The sequence below is a fragment of the Schistocerca serialis genome, chromosome 1 (genome assembly GCF_023864345.2).
Source record: "Schistocerca serialis cubense isolate TAMUIC-IGC-003099 chromosome 1, iqSchSeri2.2, whole genome shotgun sequence".
Taxonomy (NCBI): Eukaryota; Metazoa; Arthropoda; class Insecta; order Orthoptera; family Acrididae; genus Schistocerca; species Schistocerca serialis.
The window spans coordinates 110,978,728-110,993,711 of record NC_064638.1 but is presented as its reverse complement, the minus strand read 5'-3'; the positions used below and the strand labels follow the sequence as shown (position 1 = coordinate 110,993,711).

Here is a 14,984-nt window from a genome sequence, read left to right as displayed (position 1 = left end):
AAAAACGTTGACTGCCTTACTTTTAAGGTGGATAGAATGAAAATATTAAGTTAAATAGGGAAATAAAAGAAAACTTGGTCCATCCACCGTTCGCTGCTTTTCTGGAAAATTGATAAGTGGTAGCCTGCTACAAGAAATCACCAGTATTCTATCGATTCTAATTCTTTGAAACCCCGCTCATAAATCATGTTGCAATCGGGAATCACATTACTGTTTGGACATTGAGGATAGGTAGTGCTAAAGAGTGGAAACTGTCGTTGAAGAACTGTATTTTTCGTGTTAATTTGTCCGTTTTCAAGGACTGCAAGCAGATGAAGGCATATTACGTAGAAAAAGGCAGTTCAGCTGCTTTCTGTTTTTGTTGTAAGTATGAATGAACTGTTAAGTTTTAAGTTTTCTCCCTATATTATCTCACAAGTTTCTTGTGGCTCGTCCCGTTTTTAATCTTTTAAAGCAAATGGAGCGTAGTGCTTCATTGATATCGCACTTCGGAAAATACTTCCAGACTAGGGATGGTGCCATTCTGTTATGCAATCGATGTGCTACGACGGCAGTGAGAAACTACCATATAGACTGGGTGAGGCAAGTCCTAGGACTGCTGATATTTTTAAAAATATCGGCAATCCGATACATCGAGTTATAAATAAGCATCCTTACGAGCTCTCGATATATAGGAAAACGTATCGATATATCGAAATATCGACGAAGAATTATCGACATACGTGCATATAAAAATATCGGTTTCACATTGTAAATATAGTGTCACTTTTAGGGATTTGTATTTAAGTACTGATTTATTATCAGATATTCTGTACATGAACAAGCTAGCAGCCTGCCTATCCCCCTTACAGCGAAAATTGAAAGGAAAACGATTCACATTTACGGTTGGCGATAACCACTTTGCTGACAATGGTAACTGCATGTAAGTGACACAGTGAGGTTTCCGATGGGTCTGCCGTTCGGTTTTGTCGCATATCGGATTTGTTCGGAACACTTCATGTCGACTTTTTTCATTTGTGTGAACTCCAGAGATCTAGCAGGTCTAATGTCAGAATTGCGTGGTGAAGCTAAACGTTGCATTTTTTTTTGGCAGCGCCGAGTCACGATTACTTCAGCATTTTCCTTCACACTTCTCCACGCACTGCAAAGACCAGTCTTGTCGTTCAGATCTTTGTTCATAATTTTCAGCAATTGTTTTTGAAGAATGCCGCTGTGAAGAAATAGTACACTAGTTTGTTTTTTAACTAACGCAATTTGTGTGCTATTGCTTCACGGCAGAAATCTTGGTATTCCATTCACCTTTCCCCCCCCCCCAGTGCAATCAAACTACTTCTTTTGTCCCACATATATTATTTACTTCACACAGTCAAAAGAGAAAGACTGGACGTTATGTAAGCTGAAAAAGTAGTAAGACTCCTTTACACGATGAAAGGAAAATTCTGTGCTTCTACTATTTCAGAAGAACACTTCAAATATTTAAGGAAAAAAATAATATAAAATAAAAATATTGGCACTTGATATTGCCAGTTTGATGTCGATGTATCGGTAGAAAACAGTATCATCGATATATAAAACCTTTTCGTAGAAGTTGTGATCTGTCGATATTTAATCAACAGCCATAGCAAGTTATGTATACTGGATGCACACGCATAGCATTTAACAGACGCCGCCACATGATAAGAGGTACATTACTGTCCCGGCAATGCAATCTCAGCTTTTATGCCCTGTGTTTGTTGCTCGTTTCTAAAAATGGTTCAAATGGTTCTGAGCACTATGGGACTTAACATCTGTGGTCATCAGCCCCCTAGAACTAAGAACTACCTAAACCTAACTAACCTAAGGACATCACACACATCCATGCCCGAGGCAGGGTTCGAACCTGCGACCGTAGCAGTCGCGCGGTTCCGGACTGCGCGCCTAGAGCCGCTAGACCACCGCGGCCGGCAGCTCGTTTCTGTCGTCATTGTTATTGAAATAGCACGGATCGCTTTTCCCATTTCATATAATAAAGCAGTATTACGAATTTTACGAACAAAAATTTCTCGTTCTTTAAAAAAGGATTATTTGAAAACCAAACATTTTAGCGTTGCTCCTACGGCTGATTGATCTTTCGGTTTTTTCACCCAGTTATTAGTAAAAAGTAAAAGCAACTGTTGTGACAGAGACCAAACAAATATCGAAAAACACCTATTACTCAGAACTGAATTACCGGTATCGGTTTTAACCTGTACCCCATGCTGAGGGGCTAGCTGCCTGGTGCTGATACCGAAGCCGCCGTCAAAGATCACATCTCCACCTTCAAGTGGATATACTTCCCTTGGAACAGATTTCCGGCCATGTGACCTTTTTTGATCAAGTATCGTTTCTTCCAGTTTGTCCCCGTTGAGCAATATCACCCCTCTGTAGAATCAAACAGCATATGTCATAATTAAGCACAGCATCTGGCGTAACCTTTCCACGTTTATTATTCCCAGTTATAAAACCGAGCACAATGGCGCAGTGGTGAGAGAGTGGACTCGTAAGGGGGAGGACAGCGGTTTCTGTTCTCGCAGGGCATCCAGATTCAGCGGTCCCGCGATTTCCCTACATCGCTTAAGTCAATTAAGCCAAATGTCGCAATGGTCCTTTTGAAAAGGGCACACCCGATTTCCCTTCCCAACCCGCTCCACTCCAAGTTTGCGCGCATCTCTGAGTACGCTGTCATCTTCTTATAAACTCTGCTTCTACCTGGGAAGGATGAAAGATTATGGCTCAGCATCGCTTCGGCGATGAGGGCATTAGAGACGAACCACAAGGAACTAGCCGCGTCCCTTTCAGAGTATCAGTCCGTCATTCACTGTAAGCAATTTATTGAACTGACGTCTTCGTTGTGGTCTTCAGTCCGAAATCTGGTGTGACGCACATCTCCATCCTAGTCTATCCCGTGCAAGCCTCTTCATCCTGGCATCGCTACTGCAACCGATATCCATTTGAAACTGCTTGGTCTCCCACTACAATTCTTACCGTCCACATTTCTTTCTGTTACCAAACTGACTATTTCTTAGTACCTCAGAATGCGTCCCATTAATCAGTGCCTTCATTTAGTCGAGTTCTGTCATGAATTTCGTTTCTCCTCAGTTCGGTTCAGTATCTCCTCGTCAACTATTTGACATACACATGTAAACTTCAGCATTTTTCTGTAATACCACAATGCAAAAGCGCAGAAAACAATTTAGGTGTCTGGACGAGGATTTAAAATAATTTACTCCAGAAAGCTATTTCAGTATCTTAAGCAGTCATTGCACCACTTCGTTCGGTAAATTCCGTAGAGCTCCATCACATAAAGTTGATATTTTTGAAGCTGTCTTGTTTTGCCTGATTACGAATCTGATTACGGGACAGTAAGAGCCCCAAAGGGTGTAATTAAATCTATACTGACCAAGAAAAAGTCCTCTTGGTGTAGCAACAGTAACTAGCTTAGTAAACGTGCGTAGCTTTTTTTTTTTTTTTTTTTCCTCATTTTGTTCGATATAGTTCGTTGCGTTTGGTCTGGGCGGACGTCACAAGACTTCCGTTCAAGTTGACCGTTGATTCCTTGACTCAGTTTTTTTTTTTTACAGAGAGCACGCAACCCTCTGACCGAACACGCTGAGCTACCGTGCCGGCTGCGTAGTAGAGAGATAACAAATACAAGCAGCAAGACACTGATCGGCATATCTATAAACTCAGTTTTGGCACCCATCGTCTCAATGCATAATTTTTACTTGAAAAGACAGATATATTTTGTCATTTACATTTGATAAAAATAATGAAATGTTTCAATCGGAACTCTGTCGTCGTTCGGCGAATGCTCTTTGTTTTTTGTAAGGGTGTTCGTGAATTCTATATGCTTACGAGACAAAAGCGTTCAATTTCAGTTTCTGCAAGTATATGCCGATGAACGAAAGTGGAAGAAAATATGTGAGGCGGAAGAACCATAGCTTACAGAACACCAAATAAATTTTTTATGTGCACGTAGATGACAAAAGAGACGTTCTGCAAGAACAATTTTAGAAAGCTCTTAAAGATCTACGGGAGAAAAAAGCACTTTTATTTATTTATTTTATTTATTCGTATGGCTAGGGCCTCCGTCGGGCAGACCGTTCGCAGGGTGCCGGTCTTTCAATTTGACGCCGCTTCGGCGACCTGCAGTCGATGAGGATGGTAGGATGATGAGGACAGACAACACCCATTCCCTGGGCGGAGAAAATTCCGCTGGGAATCGAACCCGGGCCTAGAGGATTGACAATCCGTCACGCTGACTTTTTTTTTTTCCTGTGCGGATGTCGCAGGACACCCGTTCAAGTTCAGTGTTGAGCCTTTGACTCAGTTTTTTGTATTACAGATGGCAGGTAACCCCCTGACCGAACATGCTGAGCTACTGTGCCGGCACCATTCAGCTACCGGGGGCGGACAACACTACAATGGGTAGTGATGACACCCCTGCGGGACTAGTCAAGAATGTTGGTCACAGCTGGTGTAACTTATTATGTGTTACACATTTACTGCGTCATGGTTTCCTATACCAAAGAAGGCGGCAACTAAAAAATGTGAACAGTACCGAATCTGAGACCTAATATCGCTTGCATCAAAAATTCTCATAAAGATAATTGAGGAAAACTGAAGAGAAAGTGGAGGATGTGCTGAATGAAGATCATTTTATATCCAGGAGGTAATTAGGAACAAGACAGGTGATTCTGATACTGAGGTTTCTTATCGAAAGCAAATACAGAAAAACTAAAATTATTTGCCTTTGTAGACCTGGAAAGGCATATGATAAAATTATCTGGCAGCAGATAGAGTGCGAAAGAGAGCAGGCCTAAAACGCAGACATCAGGGTGGTTCTCGGCTTCTATAAGAACGAAATGGCTGTGATAAGAAATTTTCATAAGAAACAAATTGCAAAAATTAGAAAAGGCGTGAGATACAAATGTCCCCCCTCCCGTGTTATATTCAGTGCTTACGTCCAGGAACCTATACAGCAATTACGCGAAACCACTTATAAGGGGATCAAAATTAATTTGCAGGAAATAGACGTGTTGCGTTATGGAGATGATATTGCTGTGGCCACGAAGACGAAAGAAAATCCGGAGAAGGTTCTGCGCACAATGGAAAGAATTTTCTTCAGTCAGTGCGGTACGAGAATAAGCAAGCGAAAACTAAAACGATCATATGCAGGACTGAAGAAGAATATGAGCCTTTAATAGTAAGAATTGGAAGAGATAAGCTAGAAGTGATTTTACCTACTTGGGAAGCAGATTCACAAGGGATCGTGGAAGCCGGAAAGAAATTGTAAGCAGAATACAGCAGGTCAAAATTACATTTAATTTGAGAAAGAAAGTACTCACCAGCAAGGACTTAAGTTTGGAAATAAGGAAACGAATCATGAAACAATTTTTTTGGAGTGTGACCCTTTACGGGTGTGAAAATGGTTCAAATGGCTCTGAGCACTATGGGACTTAACTTCTAAGGTCATCAGTCCCCTAGAACTTACAACTACTTAAACCTAACTAACCTAAGGACATCACACACAGCCATGCCCGAGGCAGGATTCGAACCTGCGACTGTAGAGGTCGCGCGGTTCCAGACTGTAGCGTCTAGAACCGCTCAGCCACTCCGGCCGGCACGGGTGTGAAACTTGGACGGTAAGAAAACAAGAGAGAAAACGGCTAGCAGCCGTGCAGATTTGGTGCTACAAAAGGGCGATGAAGATCAGTTGGAGAAGCAGAGGTATCAGTAAAGAGGTGCTGAGAAGAAAACCAGGCTTCTGTGGTGGCACGTCCAAACAAGCAGAGACAAATTCGTAAGGGGCATTTTACTTTACAACAGAATCATTCGAACAATAGAGAAAGGATCTATTTGAGGGAACGGAATTGCCGAGGGCAACCATGGATGTCATACATGCAGCAGATAATGAATGAGATTGATGTGTTACATACGTGGAAGAGGAAGGCAGACCGAAAAGGGGAAAGATAGTTTAAATTTCAATAATACATTCCAAACTAGATTTTTTCTATCTTTATGTATTTTGGATTTCATGAAAATTCTCGTCAGACATGCCCTTTGTTCAAAAAATTATACCCACCAGGGATCAAATTGAGGCACCCCAAGCTGGCAGATGAACACACTACCATAGAGCCAGGCCGCTGCTTCAAAGTTAATTTCTTCGAGAATTGCATTGCTCCACTTTTGGCGACCGATATTTGAACATCACATACCATATAATGATATAATCTAAAATATTATGTATATATGATATAAAAAGACACAAGAATTCAATTGCTATGTGGTCTCGTAGTCAGTGCTACATCGAAAAAAAAATGTATGGGATAGTGTGGGTTTATCAGCATATTGCAAAATACATTCTTGTTCAAAATTTCTAAAAACAAAGAGAAATATTCGTTATTTATCGAAGCCATTATGAAACCTACTGAGAGCTTGCAGTAACAAAAACAAGTGATGCAAAGAAAGTCCGCAGCTCGTGGTCGTGTGGTAGCGTTCTCGCTTCCCGCGCCCAGGTTCCCGAGTTCGATTCCCGGTGGGGTGAGGGATTTTCTCTGCCTCGTGATGACTGGGTGTTATGTGATGTCCTTAGGTTAGTTAGGTTTAAGTAGTTCTAACTTCTAGGGGACTGATGACCATAGATGTTAAGTCCCATAGTGCTCAGAGCCATTTGATGCAAAGAAAGCACTTGGTGTACAGTATACGCTACGATCAGGCCTAACAAATTTACAGAATCCCCTAGTAAAAAGTAAAAGTTGGATGTAGCAGATTTTCCAAATAAAGACTGAGGAGACTGAATAGTTGAAGGCAAATACCGCAGTGGTTCCCTGAAGATGCATACAACCAATTCCCTTGCCTTTTCTGCATATAGACTGAAGCGGCGAGTGAAAAATTTGTACCAAGGCCGGGAATCGAACGCGGCTCTCCTGCTTATTAGGCAGGTGCTTAAGCCACTAAGCCACCTTGGCATAGCGGTTTCACACAACTGCACACATCACCCCGTCACGCGTCTCTCCCCAATCCAAATTCTCACTGCCGCCCCGGTCTTCTTGACGGCAGAGAGTTTGGATCGAGGAGGGAGGCATACCAAGATAATCCATGCAGTTGTGTGAACCGATGTGCAAAGGTGGCGTAGTGGCTAACGCAACTGCATAGTAAGCAGGAGACCCGCTTCGATTCCCGGCCTTGGTAAAAATTTTCACTCACTGCTTCGGTATTGTATACATCTCATACAGATATTCATTTGTATACTTCCCTTACTGTCCTTCCCGAATCTGTTCGTGTGCTCCAGTTCTAATGACCTCCTTATCGTCGGGATATTAAACTCTTATATTCCTTTCTAATCCTACTGTCGCTGATACGTATTCACACTTCGATTGATTGGAACTTTTGGTATATATACCAACAGTGATCAATTCGTATTTGTTTTCAGTATTAAGCATTGTCGTAATTTTTTTCTTCCCCCGTTGTGACTCTTAGAAATACAGAAGACAGATGTAAAAAATTAGTTTTGTTTATATGGAGAGTATAACAGAGTGGATGCGTGTTTTTCATTGACTTTTACCTATTGTACTAAAAAATAAGTCAGGTGCATGTGACTAATGTACTTACGTCAACAATTCGAGAACATTGCTTTCTTCTTCTTCTTTTTTGTGTTGACCGAGAATTTGGCCCAGTAGTTTCAGGTATATCCAAAGTACCATCTATGAACAGGATTAACCAAGAAAGAAAGGCGATGTCGAAAAACTACCAAGCCACAGATTTTGAAAAAATTGGAGAGAAAATAAAGAAGTTTTTAATCGAAATTATCAGCCTTTTGTGTAAGAAACTTATTGCCCAAGATACTGTTTGTGATTGTTCTTGGAAAACTGTGAACAGTATACGAGTAATTGGAAATGAAGCACATTTATGTTTTTGTTTCTGTGGTAAAGTACTTCATTGAATATTAAAAAAATAATATTTATTTACCGGTTCTATGTTACTGAAAACAAGTCAGAATGAGTTATGTCCGTAATAGCTTACATGATAAGGCATATTGTCCAATAGAAAAGAACGAACCGCATTTAGTCCATCACATAAGCCGTCATATGTTGAAAGTGAAACAGAAGTTTTACCTTGTAATAAACACATTGTATCGACAATCGTACCGGAGTATTTTGTGAAGGTTCAAAAAAATTGGTGAAGTACTTTTTACGGAATAAATTTTTCACTTCTCCTAAAAATTTTACTTTCTGTGATATTATGCGTTTTGAAAAATTGTTCGTTCACTGTGTTCCATGCGTCATGGTCCACGGCAGAATCCAGAGGAAATGTTTCGAGGTCCATCACCTGTCTAGCACTGCCGACAAAATCCCGCAGCATTACAGCAGGAGGAAGCAACGAATGTGGCCGAGTGTAAATGAGCGGGGCGATGTCGTACTCAAGAATCCAGCGGCCGTCGCGCTGAGGTGACTGCCCGACGAGAACCGACACCCGCCTACTGTGTGCCGGTAATACGGCCGTTTTTGTAATTCCATAGGCGGTCGACGTTCGTAGCCGGCGCTCACGTAGCGTAGTTCATCTACATCTACATTTATACTCCGTAAGCCACCCAACGGTGTGTGGCGGAGGGCACTTTACGTGCCACTGTCATTACCTCCCATTCCTGTTCCAGTCGCGGATGGTTCGCGGGAAGAACGACTGCCGGAAAGCCTCCGTGCGCGCTCGAATCTCTCTAATTTTACATTCGTTATTCGCAATACATTACTTGTGTCTATGTTAAAGGTCAGTTGTCACTCCCTGCACCAAGTGCCCATCCGCTGCAGATCTTCCTGCATTTCGCTGCAATTTTCTAATGCTGCAACTTGTCTTTATACTACAGCATCATCCGCGAAAAGCCGCATGGAACTTCCGACATTATCTACAAGGTCATTTATATGTATTGTGAAAAGCAATGGTCCCATAACACTCCCCTGTGGCACGCCAGAGGTTACTTTAACGTTTGTAGACGTCTCTCCATGTGAGAACAACATGCTGTGTTCTGTTTGCTAAAAACTCTTCAATCCAGCCACACAGCTGGTCTAATATTCCGTAGGCTCTTACTTTGTTCATCAGGCGACAGTGCGGAACTGTATCGAACGCCTTCCGGAAGTCAAGGTAGGAAGTCAAGGAAAATAGCATCTACCTGGGAGCCTGTATCTAATATTTTCTGGGTCTCATGAACAAATAAAGCGAGTTGGGTCTCACACGATCGCTGTTTCCGGAATCCATGTTGACTCCTACAGAGTAGATTCTGGGATTCCAGAAATGACATGACACGCGAGCAAAAAAAAAAAAAATGTTCTAAAATTCTACAACAGATCGATATCAGAGATATAGGTCAATAGTTTTGCGCATCTGCTCGACGACCCTTTTTGAGGACTGGAACTACCTGTGTCACCGCTTGTGGCGGAGCCGGTAAACCTTTGCATGTCCATAGTCTCTGCAATCGACACGTCTTCGTCCGTCGATGTCAAAGATATGAGACCTGGACACGGTGGGAATGGAGGCGGCAGATACGCAAGTAGCGCTACGGTAGGCACTAACATCAGTTGGCTAATAGCAGAGTGGTGAGAGACCTGTGGCCGATAGCGCGCATGCCAGCCGACTTAATTACGATGGACTGCGGGAGCTGCTGACAGCTGGCAGGCAGCGAGTTATTAATCAGGATACCGTCTCATCTCATCGCCTCGCGTAGCTGCCGCTGATCCGGCTCGGCCGGGCACCCCGCGGCCAAGTCGATATGTCATGTCGGACAGGCGTCGCACGCGGCAGCTGGCCGTAGGCAGTGCGGGCCAGCGACGCAGCGCCGATCAAGCCGACTACTACAGGTATCGTAGGCACGAGATCATCAATCTCGCGACCTGCAGCTGTGACACCAGTGGACTGGCAAGGAAAACACCGACTAGAAGAGGAACGAGGTAATGGGACACGTGTTAAGAGTGCGCGCAGAATAACGTGGCCGGTTGATGCGCAGTCGGCAGGGCAAGCGTGGGAAGAGCGGTAGTGGTGGGGGTTGCGGGCAGGTGCTGTACGGGAAATGACGAGTGCTGGAGGGGAAGTGCCGTTCTAAACAGAAGCCTGCACTCACGGTTCTTGTAATTAATAAGCTGAGCATCACCCGCCCACACTTGCCATTCAAAAACATCTACTGTCATCTCTGCTCTGGTTAGTATCTGAAAAGAATTCCGCTGAAAATCTAAAAAAGCAGCGATTTATTTTCGCCTGGGTTTTTAACCGTTTGTAATTTTCAGAGAAGCGCCATGTGTGGCGCATTTTGATTAACACCTACATTTCTCCTGCTGCCATGTTAAAATTTCCTTCTTTTGCCAAAACACAACTGAGTTTCAAAAATGGTTCAAATGGCTCTGAGCATTATGGGACTTAACATCTGAGGTCATCAGTCCCCTCGAACTTAGAACTACTTAAACCTAACTAACCCAAGGACATCACACACATCCGTGCCCGAGGCAGGATTCGAACCTGCGACTGTAGCAGTCACGCGGTTCCAGACTGAAGCGCCTAGAACCGCACGGCCACACCGGCCGGCACAACTGAGATTACATAGTGTTAGTTCACTAACATGTTGTGCAGCCGCATTTGCGAGAGAATTCTGCAACAGTGTTTTATTAAGGTTATAGAATGGGGAACTGTTGACATTAAGATTTACAGCTTATTTAAAAGCACATCCTCAGTACAAAAATAAATGTGTAATGTCTTCACTTTGGTTGTTGCAAAACTCACAATATTTCTCATTTTACCAGCTTCGACGGCCCTTAAAACTTACATTCTTTCACCTCAGTCTGCAGTTGGCGGAATACAACGGTGGATAATGAAGTTTCGCATAAGAACTACATGGAAAAATACTTTCCTCCTTGGAGATATGTGAGGAATGTTACGGGTAACATAGCCACTCCCCGCGGCATGGGAATTTCATTCTGGCTTTATCACGATCGCAAATGAGTGTGCTACATATGATCCATTACACTCATTACTCGCAGCAGATAATCTTACCGGGTCCCGTAACAGTTCGCGCACGAATGTGGTGTGTGGACATTAAGTTGGGAATGAATGTAGGTCTCGCGGGGGGCGTCCCTGCAGTCGCGCTATCCTCTGTGCCCTCGGTGGCTCCAGATGGATAGAGCGTCTACCATGTGAGCAGAAAATTCCGGGTTCAAGTCCTGGTTGGGGCACACATTTTCAACTGTCCCTGTTGATGTATATCAACGCCTGTCGACAGCTTAGTGTATTGATTTAATTATCATTTCATTCTAGAGAGCTGCACGATCACTGATGGTATCTGTTATTTTGGACATGGCCGAAAGAACAGATACCATCTTCAAATATCGTTCGTTTTATTAGTTTGTGGGTCTCAGCGAAAGAAAGTTTCGAAAAGATCTGAAATTACATCCGAAATTGGTTGGAAATAGCTAAGTACTCTCATTCTCAAGTACCGGATGAATGCAATCTGGATAATCTGCACACTATGCCTGAAACTGCCTCAAGACATATGCAGAGTTTCTAAATTTGATAATCGACCTTTGTATTAAACCTTTAACGTAAGATTAAAGCGTTTAATGAGTAGATAACAACAGGATTTAAAATTTTTAAATTCCCTCAGAAATTATGTGAAGTAGTGAAAAGGAAATTTTTCTTGTCCTTGGAGGCTGTGAGACAGGGTTACCATTCTTGCTGCACAGTAATAACAATGATCTGGTACTATTCTATCACAGTGGTGCAGCTTTCATGGTGGGTGGTAAGTGGAGTTTTAATTAGAAAAAATTGCCAAAAACAGTCTTGATCGAATAAATGTTTTATTTAAACTGGTGACCAGTTTTGGTCTATTGTACTTAGGTCAACTTCAGACCTTAAACGCTGCAAAAGGAATAGTAAACCACCTTAGAGGTAACAGAATCTTTGTAATGAAAATGGGCGTTGGGCGTCATTGGCCGGGAGGCCCCTTGCGGGGCAGGTCCGGCCACCTTGGTGCAGGTCATATTACATTGGACGCGACATTGGGCGACGTGCCGCCTTATGGGGATGAAATGATGATGAAGACAACACCCAGTCACTGAGCAGAGAAAGTCTCCGACCCAGCCGAGAATCGAACCCGGGCGCGTAGGACGGCAATCCGTCACGCTGACCACTCAGCTATCGGGGCGGAGGCTTTTGTAATAATAAAGCGAAACAGTTATGCTATGGATAGTATACCCATGGTGGTGACAGGAGCTGGGCTGACTGAGCAGGCAACACTAAGAGAGATGTAATCGACTGCTGACTGTGGCTCAGCTGTTCGTGGTTAAATAGAGATAGCCCCGCCCCCTGCGTCCAGCATGGCGCCATTACTGGCCAACGGTTATGAATCGTCAGTATAAGTAATAAAAGCAACTCCTAAAATACACTGGTTGTGTCCATTAAAGTAATATCGTGAACAGTTATTCATTTGCAACTAAAACTTCATATGTGTCAGTTGAAATATGTATAAAAACTTCGTTATCCATAATACTGGTTGTGTGAATGTCGGCTGCTCTCTACAGTGACAGACAGATGGTGGAACGCCAGCTTGTTAAGTATCGACACGGTATTTTATATCGATTCCTTTATATACCAAGGATGTTGGGAGTACCATTCATAACAATTATATTTTATAACTATTTCGCTGTATTATTACGCTGAAGCGCCAAAGAAACTGGTATAGACATACGTATTCAAGTACAGAGAAATGTAAACAGAAAGAATACGGCGTTGCGATCGCCAACGGCTATACAAGACAACATGTGGCTGGCGCAGTTGGTAGATCGGTTACTGCTGCTGCAATGGAAGCTTATCAAGATGTGAGTGAGTTTGAACGTGGTGCTACAGTCGCCGCACGAGAAATGGGACACAGCATCTCCGAGGTAGCGATGAAGTGGGGATTTTCCCGTACGACCATTTCACGAATGTACCGTGAGTATCAAGAATCCGGTAAAACATGAAATCTCCGACACTGGTGTGGCCGGAAAAAGATCCTACAAGAACGGGACCAACGACGGTTTAAGAGAATTCTCCAACGTGACAGAAGTGTAACCCTCCAGGAAACTGTTGCAGATTTCAATGGTGGGCCATCAGCAAGTGTCAGCGTGCGAACCATTCAACGAAACATCATCGCCGGCCGCGGTGGCCGAGCGGTTCTAGGCGCTTCAGTCCGGAACCGCGTGTCTGCTACGGTGGCAGGTTCGAATTCTGCCTCGGGCATGGATGTGTGTGATGTTCTTAGGTTAGTTAGCTTTAAGTAGTTCTAAGTTCTAGGGGACTGATAACTTCAGATTTTAAGTTAGATAGTGCTCAGAGCCTCAGAGCCAAACATCATCGAAATGGGCTTTCGGAGGATGCCTGCAGGGCACAAAACTTTACGCCTCGCCAGGGCCCGTCGACATCGACATGACTGGAAACATGTTGCCTCGTCGGACGAGTCTCGTTCCAAATTGTATCGAACGGATTGACGTGTAGGTGTATGGAGACAACTTCATGTGTCCATAGACACTGCATGTCAGCAGGGGACTTTTCAAGCGGGTGGAGGCTCTGTAATGGTGTGGGGCGTGTGCAGTTGGGGTGATATTGGACCCGTGATACGTCTATATACGACTCTGACAGGTGACACGTACGTAAGCATCCTGTCTGATCAGCTGCATCCATTCATGTCCATTCTGCATTCCGACTATCTTGGGCAATTATTCCAGCGGGTCAATGCGACACCCCACACGTCCAGAATTGCTATTGAGTGGCTCCAGGAACACTATTTGAGTTTAAACAGTTTCACTGACCACCCAGACTCCCCAGACATGAACATTATTGAGCATATTTGGGATGCCTTCGAACGTGCTGTTCAGAAGAGATCTCCACCCCTTCGTACTCTTACGGATTTATGGACAGTCCAGCAGGATTCATGGCGTCAGTTCCCTCCAGCACTACTTCAGACATTAGTCAACTCAATGCCACGTCGGGCACATCCGCCTTCTCACGGGGGCCTCACACGATATTAGACAGGTGTACCAATTTCTTTGGCTCTTCAGAGCATTTGGATTTATTATTATAATGTTTGTGTTACCTCTAAGGTGGTTTACTACTCTCTCTGTAGATTATAAGGGCTGAAGACGTTCTAAGTACAATAGATCGCCCGCAGCTCGTGGTCGAGCGGTAGCGTTCTCGCTTCCCACGCACGGGTTCCCGGGTTCGATTTCCGGCGGGGTCAGGGATTTTCTCTGCCTCGTGATGGCTGGGTGTTGTGTGATGTCCTTAGGTTAGTTAGGTTTAAGTAGTTCTAAGTTCTAGGGGACTGATGACCATAGATGTTAAGTCCCATAGTGCTCAGAGCCATTTGAACCATTTACAATAGATCGATACTGGTCACCGGTTAAATAAAATATTTATGCGATCATGACTGTTTTTGGCAAATTTTATTGATATACCAGAGATCGTTGTTTTCGTAGAACAGTGTTGCGAAAACATTTTCATTAGGTTTTCATAAACTTTTTACGTAAACTGTTTGGTAAGTAATTATTATTAAAGGCTCTAACTTGCTGTAAATGTACTTTATAAATTCTGTGAAGTAAATTTGCTTCCCTACTTTATGAACCACCATTGCTGTGCAACAGTTGAGAGGTCAGAAACTTTTACTACTGACGTAGCTGTAAAAGTGGGCAGTACGTATAAAAGGTTGACTACCCTTGTATCTGTCTATCAGAACTCTCTCTCTCAGACACGTGTTCTAACTAGAAATAAATACAGAAAATCTAGAGTCTCATGGCAGAAGGAAGCGGAGCGATGTGAGCAATTTGTTTAATGGCGCTTTGCCGTGTGCGGTGGCGGTCGTTTGCATTCTCGTCGCTAACTGTGCCGAGCTTTCGCTCATCTGGCGGCGGCGACAGCGCCGCTGTCCGTGACGGAAGTGCACGGCTCGGTGCGGT

General features: G+C 43.6%; 1 protein-coding gene and 1 non-coding gene across 8 annotated transcripts in view; one reads left to right on the top strand and one right to left on the bottom strand.

Annotated features, from left to right (window-relative positions):
- The window catches only part of LOC126462885 (protein-tyrosine sulfotransferase-like), a 970,604-nt gene that overhangs the window by 400,660 nt on the left and 554,960 nt on the right, over positions 1 to 14,984 (top strand). The window lies entirely within an intron of this gene.
- Positions 6,918 to 6,989, bottom strand: Trnai-aau (transfer RNA isoleucine (anticodon AAU)). Its single transcript has one exon. It is a non-coding gene; the product is annotated as a tRNA-Ile (tRNA).